At 51.9% G+C, this 12,159-nt stretch overlaps 1 protein-coding gene across 5 annotated transcripts in view; it reads left to right on the top strand.

The window, feature by feature from the left end:
* The window catches only part of Spsb1 (splA/ryanodine receptor domain and SOCS box containing 1), a 63,586-nt gene that overhangs the window by 30,630 nt on the left and 20,797 nt on the right, over positions 1-12,159 (top strand). The window contains exon 1 of one of the 5 annotated variants that reach the window (XM_085690249.2): positions 5,578-5,719. The exons of the other annotated variants lie outside the window; for them this stretch is intronic. The gene's annotated coding sequence lies outside the window, so the exon portion shown is untranslated. Of the gene's footprint in view, positions 1-5,577; positions 5,720-12,159 lie in introns of those variants that run through there. 5 annotated transcript variants of the gene reach the window in all.

The following is a 12,159-nucleotide window of genomic DNA, read 5'->3' on the forward strand; positions in this document are numbered from 1 at the left end:
AGTTAAAAATCTGTCAGCATTCTACCTGTGTCCTGAGAATCTGAGTGAGACTTAAAGATAATGAGCCAGTTTATTAAAGATAATGAGCAGAAGAAATTTCAAGGTTAGCATATTTACACTGTGGCGTGGTTATTACTTAACCGCTCTCATCCGGGTCTGTAGTGGCAGGGAGCCGCAAGTGGAACAGAAAAACGGGGGAAATGTGTGGATTGGCTAGGCAAGGTGTGTGCAGGGAGGGCAGGGAGAGATGGCAGCTGTAATTGTGAAAGAGATGACCGCCATCCATTTTCTGCTCCCGGACAAGTAGAAACTGGCCTTAGGTCGAGATGCCCCACCCCTACACATCGAGCCCTAATGTTGTCACAGCACAGACACATTTGAAAAGAGAGACCCTGAAGTGAGAACACAGATAAAGGGTTTTCTGCTTCGTAAGGGCCACCTAGGCAAGCATTGTCCCAGACTCATCCTTGAAGGCATGCAGAGGCTATTGTGTTTGTGGTCCGAGGGGGCTAGGCGACGCCTTGGACTGACTGCAGAACCTGGCACTGTCGTCCGGCTGGCGTTAGTTTTGCAGTTGCGGAAGATTTGATAAGTTGGTCATAGAGACTTGTACCGAGGTTCCAGAAAGCTGTCGAAGCTAGGCAGTGTGTGGCAGGCTTAGAGTCCCTGCAAGGAGACCTCTGGAGCTCATTGCACGGACCTGAAAAGGTGAAGCCTAGGTTGCAAAGGAGACCCCAAGTGTGTTGGAGCGCTAAGATCATAGGACATCTGCCAAGGAAAGCTGCAGGCATGGAGTAGAGCTGGTCCAAGAGTCTGTGTGCCGCAGAACGGTAGGAGGGAATGATGACCTCATGAGCTCCAGATGTCAAATATGGAGCTGCAGGAATTGGCGTTTGCCCTTCTGAGTTTTAGTCTTGCTTTGGTCTGGTACATCCATCCTACCCTCCCCTTCCTCCCTTTGGAGTAGGAATGTTTATTCTCTGCCATTCTATAGTGGAGGATATGTAACTTGCCTTTTGATTTTAACTTGCCTTGGGTCTTAGAAGAGGTTTTTGATTTTTGAATAGTGTTGGCACCATTAAAGACTATGGTGACTTTTATGAATAGATTAAGTTCTTTTCACATTATAAGATGAAGATGAGACATTGTCGGGGATGGACAAGCATGGCTTAATAGTGATGCTCTTGGGCGCTGTGTGGGCAAAGGGTAAAATTGTGTTGGTTAGTCATCATTGTAAACTTGACTGGGTTAGACTCATTGTGGGGGCACACCTCTGGTTCTGTGAATGAGGGTATTTCCAGGAAGGTTTAACCAAGAAAGGAAAGTCTTGCCTGAATGTGGGTGGCACTATCCCATGGACAGGAGTCCCAGACTGAATAAGGAGAGAAAGCAAGGGGCCTAGGAGACGTCCCCATGGGTAGATATACTCGACACAGAAGCCTGAGAGACTTAGCTCAATCCCCAGGACCTGCCCAAAGGTAGGAGAGAACTGACTCCACAGAACTGTCCTCGACCTCAGCATGTGTGCCGCGACGCGTGGACCCATAACACAACATCTCTTTCTTCCCCCTCCCTCTTCCTCTCTCGTCCTCCCCCACCCACATAGAGTGATAAATAAATAATTTTTTTAAAAAAGGAGAAGTTAGCTGAACACCAGCATTCCTCTCTCCGCTTCCTGACTGCAGATGCAGTGTGACCAGCTGCCTCACGCTCCTGCCACCAGGCCTCCTCTGCCACAGTGGCCGGCACCCCCAAACTTCCTTATGTTCCTGAGCCCAGGTGTTTTGCCCCAGCGGTGAGAACTAACTGTAGCCAGTAGCGATGTGTGCCCCACATGGAATTGCTAGAGTCCCCGGTCATTCTATCTTGAGGTTTCTGACGAACCTCCGTAGTGTTTCCCACCACTACTGCATTATACAAAACAAAGCGTTCTAAATAGATGAGCCTTTAAAAAAAATTTTTATTTTTAAAATTGTGCAAATGTGTATGCACATGTATGCAGTATCCATGGGTGTCAGAGAGGGCGCCAGCCCCCCTGGAGCAGGCGTAAGCCACCAGTCATGGGTGCTGGAAATGAACTCACATCCTCTCCAAGAGCAGTGCTTTCTCTTCATCTCTGAGCCGTCTCCAGCGCCATGGTTGGACAGACGGTAAGGCAGCTTTGTGCTCTAAGACAGTGCTGTTCCCACGCTGCCAAGTAGTTTGCGCTAAGACCTAGCCACGTGGATGCCAGGTAAACAGCGGTAGCTACCACCTCATGCACAAACACACCTCACAGATTAATGCTCCAAACTGGCCACGCAGAGAGCTGCCTGAGCCTGTGGCACTGCTGGAAGACCTACTCTGTGCTGGGAGTTGTCGGACCCCTGTGCATTCACCGTGTCCTCCGGTGACCTCAGCAGCCTGCTGGGGCTGGGAGTTCATCTTCTGACTTTCGCAGGTGAAAAATGAGCCCGAGCTGCTGATGGGGATCCTCACCCTCAGGCTGTTCACCTGAAAGACACTTCTGATTCACCTGTCCTGGCTCTTTTGTGTCTGTGTGTGTGGAGGCCAGAGGACAAACTCAGGTGGTTCCTCAGCGGCCAGCTACCTTTTTGTTGTTGTTGTTTTTAAAGGTAAGGTCACTCTGATGTAGCTGCCCCTGCCTTGCAAACACTGGTTTTTTTGGGGGGGGCATTTATTTTATGGGTGTATGTTTATGGACACATTCATGCCACCGTGCATGTGTGGAGGTCAGAGTTCAGCTTGCAGGAGTCACTTCCCTCCCATCATGTGGGATCCAGCACCTGAATTTGTGTTGTTGGAGTTGGCAGTAAGTGCCTGTATCCACCGAGCCATCTTGCCAGCTCCACCTTCTCTATTAAGACAAGTTCCCTGACTGGCCTGGAACTGTGCTGCCATGCCCGGCTTTTAAATGTGGGCTGTGGGCATCAAATCAAGTCTTCCTGCTTGGAGGGCAAGCACTTTACCAACTGTCTCCCTAGCCCCCTCTTGGTTCTTAACCTCCTTTCCCCAAAGCGAAAGGAAGGAAAATAGAAAAGGTGGGGAGAGGAAGGTGGAGCATCGGCTGTTTGTGATGACTTCTCAGGGACAGGTCAGAGCACCAGTCTGCATACATAAGCTCGATGGCTGCTGCTGGTCCCTCACTTTAGCGTGCCAGACTGCCCCCAGCTGCCATGTTTATGGACCTGCTGCCCTCCCCTGCCCTTTGCAGCAGGGAGCGTGACTCTGACCGCTCTGTGGGGAGAGGACATGGCTCTCCACGTCCCACCCAGAAGCCCAGGGGAGCGAAGGCACGAGTGACTTGGTGCTGTGCGCTGTCTTCCCTACCACTCACTGGATCACTGCCCAATGTCCAGATCCTGCTCCCTGCCGTGACGCAGCCCCAATGTCCTTGCCACTGGGCTCCAGACAGGGTTTTATACTCTTGCAACTTCTCCAGGGGGTTTCTGATAGCTTCTGGCTGGTTGTCCTTGGAATGTGCTGTTTAAATTTTCAGCACAACCATATCAAAATCTAAACTCTGACCTCCCCTCCCCTCCGCCCGTTGTTAAGTTCAGTGGCCTTCCTGTCTATGGCTGGGGCAGGATGAGGGGGCAGTGGATCCTCAAGTCCCTCTAAAGTAGCAGTTCTCAGCATGTGCCGTGACCCCTTTGGGCTCTAACCACCCTTCCATAGGAGTTGCCTAAGGCCATCGGAAAACACAGATATTTACATTATGATTCATAACAAAATTATAGTTATGGAGTCGAAACAAGATAATTTTATGGTTGGGATCACCACAACGTGAGGAACTGTACTAAAGGGTCGCAGCGGTAGGAAGGTCGAGAACCCCTGCTCTGAGACAAACAAGGGCCAGGGTTGAGTCCAAAGACTTAAGCCATCTTTCAGTGAGGTAGGGCCTCTGCTTTCTCCAAGGCAGACCCCAGCCTGACTGGTGAAGGCAATGGCTAACTTGCTTGTGCCCTGAGCCCTCCCTGGGTCGTGGGTCATGGGCACAAACCCTCTGTGGAGGACAAGAGAGTAGGATGGAGCCGAGAGTGGAGCACGCGAAACGCCCTGACCTCTGTCCCGCCAGACTTCAGTACTCCCGCCGTGGGCCCCATCCCCTCGGTTTTGAGGATCATGTCCTTACTGTGCTCAGGGTGGGGTTCTAGCTCTGCATACACTGGGAGGCCGCTGGCACCCCTGTGCATCCATGCTGGAGCCTCCAACCTCTCTGCCCCACCTTCATTCTTCTTCCTGTTCCCTGTTCTCTGTCTCTCCCCTGGGCAAATCCCTGAACCCAGAGCAAAGTACTGTTCTGGTCAGAGAAAAATACAGCTCCAGGGAGGCTGCGGAGTAGGGGGCCCAGGTGAGCCTGAGGATGGGCTGAGGGATATTTAAGAGCATTTTCCAGGGGTTTGGTCGCTCCTGTATGACAAGGATTTGGACCTTGTCCAGCCCTCCAACACCAGGTGGTGAATAGGGCCACTCTACCTTCCAAGTCAAAGTGTGGGGAAGAGAAAGCATGGCTCGCTCACATGGGTGCCCGGGACATAATAAGGAATCGGTTGGAGGAAGGACAGACGCTTCTCCCTGCATGCCACCCTACTGCAGGGAGCAGGCCTGGAGACTTGGAGAGAGGGTCTGAGGAGGGATGAGGTGTGTCACCCAGCTCTTTCTCGCTCCTTTTCTGCCTGAGCTTCCTTCCCTCCAGGGTCTAAGATCCTGGCAGCGGGGTGTCCCTGCATGGGAGAGATCGTGTCCCAGGGGAGGATGATTCTGAGGGGAAGGTTCTGGATGTGCTAGGACAGGAGGGGATTGAGGACCGGCACCCTGGCTGTGCTGGCTGCACCTGAAGCCCTACTGCCCAACCTCTGAGGACAGTGCCGAGCTCCGGTGCAGTCCTGGTTGCTCCCCTGCCAAGTTCTGCTAGAGCCTGGTGAGACGTGCCTTTGCTTCTTTGGTGGTGAGTTTACTCATCGGATGGCAAGCTGCTTGGCCAGGGGTGGGAAGTGGGTGGGGGTGAGAGAGTTGGTCATGGCTGGCAGGCTCTGCGAGAACTCTGCCGGTCCTCAGCCTGCCCCTGCCTGGGCTGATGTTTCTGGTGAGTCCCTTCTTGAGGTCTGATGGGGGCATCACCTCTGCACCTGCCAAGCTTCCTGGTGGAAAATAGTGTTGTGGACTTGTCTCAGTGCTCTGTGCCGTGGTCTGTGTTGGCCGTGACTCTGCAGTTCCTGGGGTTCCGTGTGTTTCCCTGTCTTCCTGAGTGGAATGACACAGGGTCCCTAGGTCTTGGGAAATATTCAGAGGCATAGGAAGGGAATGAGTTACCTACTGGCCTCCCACTGGCTTGCAGCCTCCAGTCTTGGAGGGCCCTTAAACTGCTGAGCCGATTCCCCTGTAATTGTTCCCAGCAGTGAGGAGGGAGGCCTGCTAGGCCTTGGTGTTTGTTTTGCCTTCTGTGTTAGGCCAGTGGTAACCAAGGGCCGTTTCCCCTTGGTGACGGTGGAACTGGCTCTGGCCAGGAGTGATCAAGCAGCTCAGCCCGGCAGGCCTGGGGACCCTGTGGGGCAGCCACGTTCAGGAGGATCCTCAGGTCTCAGCAGCCCGATGCTGCGTTCATTTTGCTCCCTAATTCTATCCCCCACCCTCTGGGGTGAAGACCCTCAAGACTTTTCTCCTGGCTTTTTCCCAAGGCACTTGCCTGGAACATTCCAGAACTCTGGATTTTGTGGTAGGTGTTGGGAGACTGTGAGGCCACTTGCTGGCTGGCCACATGTGGGCGGGTCTTGGACAGGCTCATGGACTTCAGCCAAGATACAGGGTTGTGACTGACCACATGCCTAGTTTCTGCAGGCCCAGGGTCCTGAGGTAATCCCAGGCAGAGTTTGGAGGAGATGGCTGTGAGGCAACCGTAGAGGCCAACCAGGGAAGGTTCTATGGAGGAGGCAGCCAGGGTAGACCTTGAGAGATGAGCTTCAGCTGACTGTAGGCCATTTAAGAGCAAAGAGTGTTTTCTAGCAGGCCTGGTGCTGAGAAGTCTCAGGGTCTACCTGGCCCATGGGACTCTAAGGAATATGTGAAGTAGGAGAGCCTGAACGGACGGCTGAAGCTTGAAGGGTGGGCAGAGGGAGACTGGTGTGTGAATAGGGGAGGAGCCTCAGGGTGACGTCACCATGACTGTCCTCCCAGATGGCTATGACCACTGCCTTCTGTCACGTCTAGGAACACAGTCTGTGCCCTACCCTGTCTACCTCTATGGGTCTTGCAAAAGTGCTGGCGTCTCTGACCCAGGACAGGGAACATTGTCTGCCACCTCTGTCACACGGTCAGTTGTCTTTCAGGACCAGCTTCCTGGAGGAAGATAAAGCCCTCCAAGCTTCCCCCCCCCCAAAGTCCCAAGACACCTGAGCTCGTGTCAGCTGAGGTCTGTCTGTTGCAGGTCCCCTCCATGTAAATAGGTAGAGCAGGACCTTGGCTATGCATTCATCAAGCTCTTGGCATGCATATGGGCTTTGCTGTGTCACAGGATGCAGGATGTGCCCGGTGACTGGTCCCCTCCTCTTTTTTAGAGGGACAGTGTTCCTCTAAAGAGTCAGATTGGTCCACGTGCAGGATCTCTATGCTGTCTGGTTTTCTGTTTGGGGACCTGGAGAGGGTGCTGTCAATCAGGAGACATGAGTGCGGGGAGGAGGCTGTGCAACTTTCACACGGGTCCCTGCCACCAGCCCAGCTGCCAATACCATTAAGCCTCAGTGATTCATTGTAGTGTGCTATGTTATGAAAACGCAGGTCCCAGCGGCTTGTTTTGTTGGCAGGTCCTGTCGCCTCAGCAGAAAAGAACTGCTTTTGATATGGGAACAGAAACTCAGACAGCAGGAGAGCTCGGCAGTGCCTTCGGTAGAAGCAGGGATTGCGGTCCAGCTCCAGCTGTGGGAACCTGAGTCTGGCAGGAAGGCTTCCAGGGAGGGCATGAGGAGGGTCTCCCACAATTGGTCTGGTGGCAGCTGCCCAGCTGGGGTGTGCCAGACCTTCCTGCTTGCGCCTGCGCAGTAACATGCATGCTGTTGTCTTGTGTCATGGGAAATGCAGCCGGCTGCAGATATACCTGCCTAAAGCTGGGCCTTGTTGTTTCCAGAGCTCTCTGCCAGCAAGGCCAGAGTATGCCTGGGGCGGCAGGAGCTGGGCCTTCCCAAGGCTGAGCTGATTGCTGGGATGAGCGAGTGCTCTCCTTCTTTGCACCAGTTGACACCCTGGGTTGGCCCATTAAACGACTCTCTGGCCACCTTCTCCCCATTCCCCTTTGTGCTCTCGTGATTTGAAAACTGGAATAGACAGGCCCCAGATCCAAACTGCTATCCTGAAACTTTCCTCATGCTCAGTCCCTGGCTTCCTGGCGTCAGAGAGCAGAGGAAGCATGAAATGAGCCTCCAGGGCCAAAGAGATGGCTCAGAGGCTACAGGGGCTTCAAGCCCAAGGACCTGAGTTTGATTCCTGGGACCTGCGTGGTAGGAGAGAAAAACGTCCCCGTAATTTTCCCTCCATGCATGCTCTGTGGCACTGCTGTGTAGCAGTTTCCTCCAGAGATGAAAACTTAATTCACCAGACACTGGGTGAAGTCCCCAGGGGCTCTGTGGCTGTTACCCAACCTGAGATGGCCCAAAGTAGCACGGAGCTAAGTCAGCAGTTTAGGGCTGCTGCTCTTTGCCAAGATGGCTGAGTTTGGGGTAGGAGTTGGTTTTGAATTTGCATGTCTGTGTTGAAACCCTATCTCAGGAGACATAGCCCTCCTCTCTTCTTTTTCCTCACATCACTAAATCCAAATACATCTCCAGTGTTAGCTCTTTAGCTGTGTGTGTGTGTGTGTGTGTGTGTGTGTGCGTGTGTGCGTGCAGGCATGTACATGCCTATTGTGTGACAATATTTTTATTGGGAAGCACAATATCAATATCCAGTCACCCCAGACTGTCAGGAAACCCATGACAGACCAAACTGTGGACACCACCAGAGTCCAGCTTGGTGAACTAATGAGTTTTATTGGGTTACTTGCAGAAATCTAGGTAAGGGGTCACTTACAGGAGGAGAAGTGACTCACCCACAAGGGTGACAGCTCACAAAGCTGGGAACCTGGAGCACACAGCACAGCCTGCAGGCAGCTGAGAGGGACTCTCAGGGGGCCTAGTGAATCTGATCAGTTTCAAGGACTTCCTGAAGCTGTTTTGAGTTGTTTTCCTTCCTGCTTAAGGAATGTTAAGCAGGGTGGAATGTTTTCATCTCTGGAGGAAACTGCTACACAGCAGTGCTACAGAGGATGCGTGGAGGTCTGCGGGAAAGTTACCGGGAGGTATTTCCTACCATGCGGGTCCCAGGAATCCGAGGACTCGGGTTCTGGGGCTTGTTAGCAAGCCCCTATTATTCCCTGAGCCATCTCTTTGGCCCTGGATGCTCATTTCATGCTGAACTTCCCATGGGATCTATATTTTACCCTCTAAGCAGCCGGTGAGGTTGGAGCATCGTTGCCTTCACTTCAGTGCATGGGGGAACCCAGCACAGAGAGGTGAGGAAATAAGGCCACTCAGAAGTTGGTACTTGACAGCCCAGCCCTAGACTGCACACATGGCCTCTATGGTTTGACAGACACTTGGCTAAACCTTCTCCCTTGGTTGACCCTGTTCCACAGCCAGCTTTCGTGTTTCGTGTGAGCCCAGCCCAGCTGGAAAGGGCCTCTGGGAAGTGACGGCACCTGTGTGAGGTGCTTGGGCTGTGCTCAAGCTCTCGGTGGTAATGGTCCAAGAACACATCACTTTGTCCATTAGAATGAGTTTGCGTGTGGGAACAAGCCTGGTTCGTCTGAGCATGGGCGTGGGCAGTTCTGTGGTGTAGTTTCGCTGGCCAGGCTAAAACATCAGCAGCAGGGGAGAAAGCAGGAGCTGAGTAGCCAGGGTGATTTCCTGATAGCAGATGGGGGGGAGGGGCTATGCTAAGGTTTGATACCTTGGGATATGGACCTGCTCTGTGGGAAAGGAGGTTCTGGAGCATCAGCAGGCCTTCTTCCTGCGGTGGGCAGGCCATGTGCTGGTCACCACTCCCCAGTCCTCCGTTTGAGCCCAGGCGGGAGATGCAGATACACATTCCAGATTCCACTAGAGAAGCTTGATTCACAGGCGCCTGCTCAAGGATGCAAAGCTGCCAGCCAAGCCTGGTGCTCTTTTCTTCTGCAGAGAGAGAAGTGTGTAGGTGCAGGGCCAGAGGATCACAGCAGGCAGGCTCTAGAAGGCTCTTAACTCCCACATCTTATACCATTAGCCCATTAGCTGTGGCTGTTTTGAAGCATTGGTGCAAGCCAGTGCTCGGTCAGCCAGGTCCCCTGTAGGTTCTGGGTGTCCTTCAACCTTGCAACTCTGGCCTACCCTCCTCCTGTGATCATGAGCATGCAATGTGGCATGCTTTCATTTAGTGTGCTTCAGTAGCCTAACATTAACCAGTGTGTATGTGCATACGTGTGTGGCAGGGTACACGTGTGTATGTGTGGAAGACACAAGTCAACCTGTAGTGGTATTATCAGGAGTTAGCTGCTTTCCTTTTTGAGTCAGGGTCTCTCCCTGGGATTAATTGATCAGACTGGACTGACTGGCCCATGACCTTGGGACTAAATGATTAGCCTAGACTGGCTCTTGGGACTAACTGGTCAGCCTAGACTGGCTGGACCCTGGGTCCCCAGGGCTCTTCCTTGTTCCACATCTGCAGAGCTTGGCTTTGTACATGGTACTCGGGGTTGGATGAGGATCTTTATGCTTGTACGGCAAGCACTTTAGGAACTGAGCTCCCTCCCCAGCCCACATTAACCTGTATTTTTAAAAATGTGTGTGTACATGTACACATGTGTGCCTGTGTGTGCACTATGGTATGTACAAGTGGAGATCAGAGGACAACTTGGAGTCATTTCTCTCCACCATGTGGGTCCCATGACCAAACTCAGGTCATCAGGTTTGGTGGCAAGTGCCTTTATATACTATGCCATCTTGCCCATCCACTATTAATCTTTTTAGAAAGCACAATTTGGTGCAATTTGGTGGTATCTTGTACACACACACACACACACACACACACACACCCCACATCCCTCTTAGTCCCCAAACATTTACTGACCTCTAGCAATCTGCTTTGGTCTATATGGATTCTCCCATTCCAGTCATTCCATAAGATGAAACCATAGGCTGTGTGACTGTTTGTGTCTGGCTTCTTTCACTCAGCCTAAAGTTTTCCAGGTCCAGTCACAGGGTGACATACACCAGGATGCTGTTCCTTTCATGGTCGAATAGTGTTCTGTTGTATGTGTGAACTGCAGTTAGTAAACCACATCACCTGTTGATGGGCTCTTGGGACCAGTGTTTCTGACAGGTGATGAATAGTCTGTCCATGCACTGGACAAGAGGTCATTTGTCTCCCTCCTTGCTCTGTTCTGCATGGGATAAACTGGTGCATGGACATTTGCTCCCCAGAACCTTGTCTGAAGTGCCAGATTCATTCGTTTGCCACCTTTGGACTTGCTGGGGCCTCCCCTCTAGAGGTCAAGGTCTTTCCAGGCTAATGGGCTTGGAGCAGGAAGGCCAGGACAGGTAAGAAGTTCCTGGAGGCCATAGGAACTGAGAAGTTAAAGTCATTGCTTTCCCCATGACCCAGGGCCTTGCCTCTCCCAGGCCTCCTGTTCAGTTCAGTTCTGTGAAATCCCAGCCAGGGACTGGTGCTGAGGCTGTTACCTTTTAGAATCCTTAACTAGTTTATTGGAAGCAGTCTATTAGAAGTCTGTTTGCCAGACTAACTCAGCAGAAACTCTCCAGCACCTTGAGCCTGCCACCGTGCAGTCCGGAGACCAGGGAACCCCTAGGCAAGTCAGGGGCATCTTTGTCTTCTGCAAACAATGACTGAAATGTGGCTTCTGAGAGCGAAGTTTTGAGGGTGAGAGTGAACTAAAGGACATACTTGCAGGTCACCCTGTTAAAGAAAAACATCTTAGCTGCATATGTGACCATCCTCACAAAGAACCTCGGTATCACTCAGATATGATAAGGGTCTACAAAGGGCTGTTTATACAACCCTTAACGCATAAAACCAATGCAAGAGCTAAGATATGACTAGGAAAAACAACCCATGTGCTGGGTGTGGTTTGACCTTTGGTTGTAAATGACTATCATTGTATCTGCACTCTAGAATGGTCCAGAAGGCAGATACACATATCTTATGACTTCTTATATGTGACATTTGAAATAGTTCATTCATATCAAGGTAGAACGAGAGTTTTCTAGAAAGTGAAAGGAGTTGGGGAGATCACTCAGTGGATAAAGGGCTTGCTACACTATCATGAGAACTGGAGTTCAGATCATAGTTACTCCCTGTAACCCCGGTGCGTGGGAGGTGAAGACAGGGTACTCCTTCTGCACATTGGCTACCCTAGTCAAGTCAGTGAGGTCCAGGTTCAGTGAGAGACCCTGCGTACACAAAGGGACAGCACGCGCGCACACACACACACAGAGACAGACAGACAGACAGACAGACACTGACTCACATACTTGAATGGACTGGGGATCCAAGTTTGATGGTGCACGCACGCCTTTAATCCCAGCATTCGGGAGAACCGGGAATCTGTATGGTTCCCAGGGTCTAGCACTGCTGATACCTCACTTTGAGAGCCCCTCTCACATACATAGTTACAGGGAGCAACCATACAGCCTCTTTTGGGGGTGACTCCCACTGCTGCTGTTTTTGATCTAAGGGGTTCATGTGACTGACTGAATTCAGGGGAAGCTAAGAGGGTGTTTGTGAGGTGTCCTTCAGCCTTCTTGCTTTTTGTGTGCCCTGTGCAGGGTCTCACCTCTTGTGTCTTCCCTCTGAGACACCTTCTTGAGAGCTGGGCATCTGTAGTTACCTGTGTGAACCATGGACCTGTGACTTTCCATGAACCCCTGCACTTGGCTTTCAAGTTCCTTGTTTTTGGGGATCCCTTAGTAAAGAGAGCCGGGAGGAGGCAGGACATTGCATGTGTGATGCTTCTGCTGTCATATGAAGCTGGAGCTGCATACTGTGTGCTGAAATAAAAACTATCATGCTTCTTCCTCCCTGTACACCCCCAGGTAGTTTGGGGGTATCTACCTGGACCTGTAGAGTGGGCAAGTA

This window comes from Myodes glareolus, chromosome 6, assembly GCF_982192425.1.
Source record: "Myodes glareolus chromosome 6, mMyoGla1.1, whole genome shotgun sequence".
Taxonomy (NCBI): Eukaryota; Metazoa; Chordata; class Mammalia; order Rodentia; family Cricetidae; genus Myodes; species Myodes glareolus.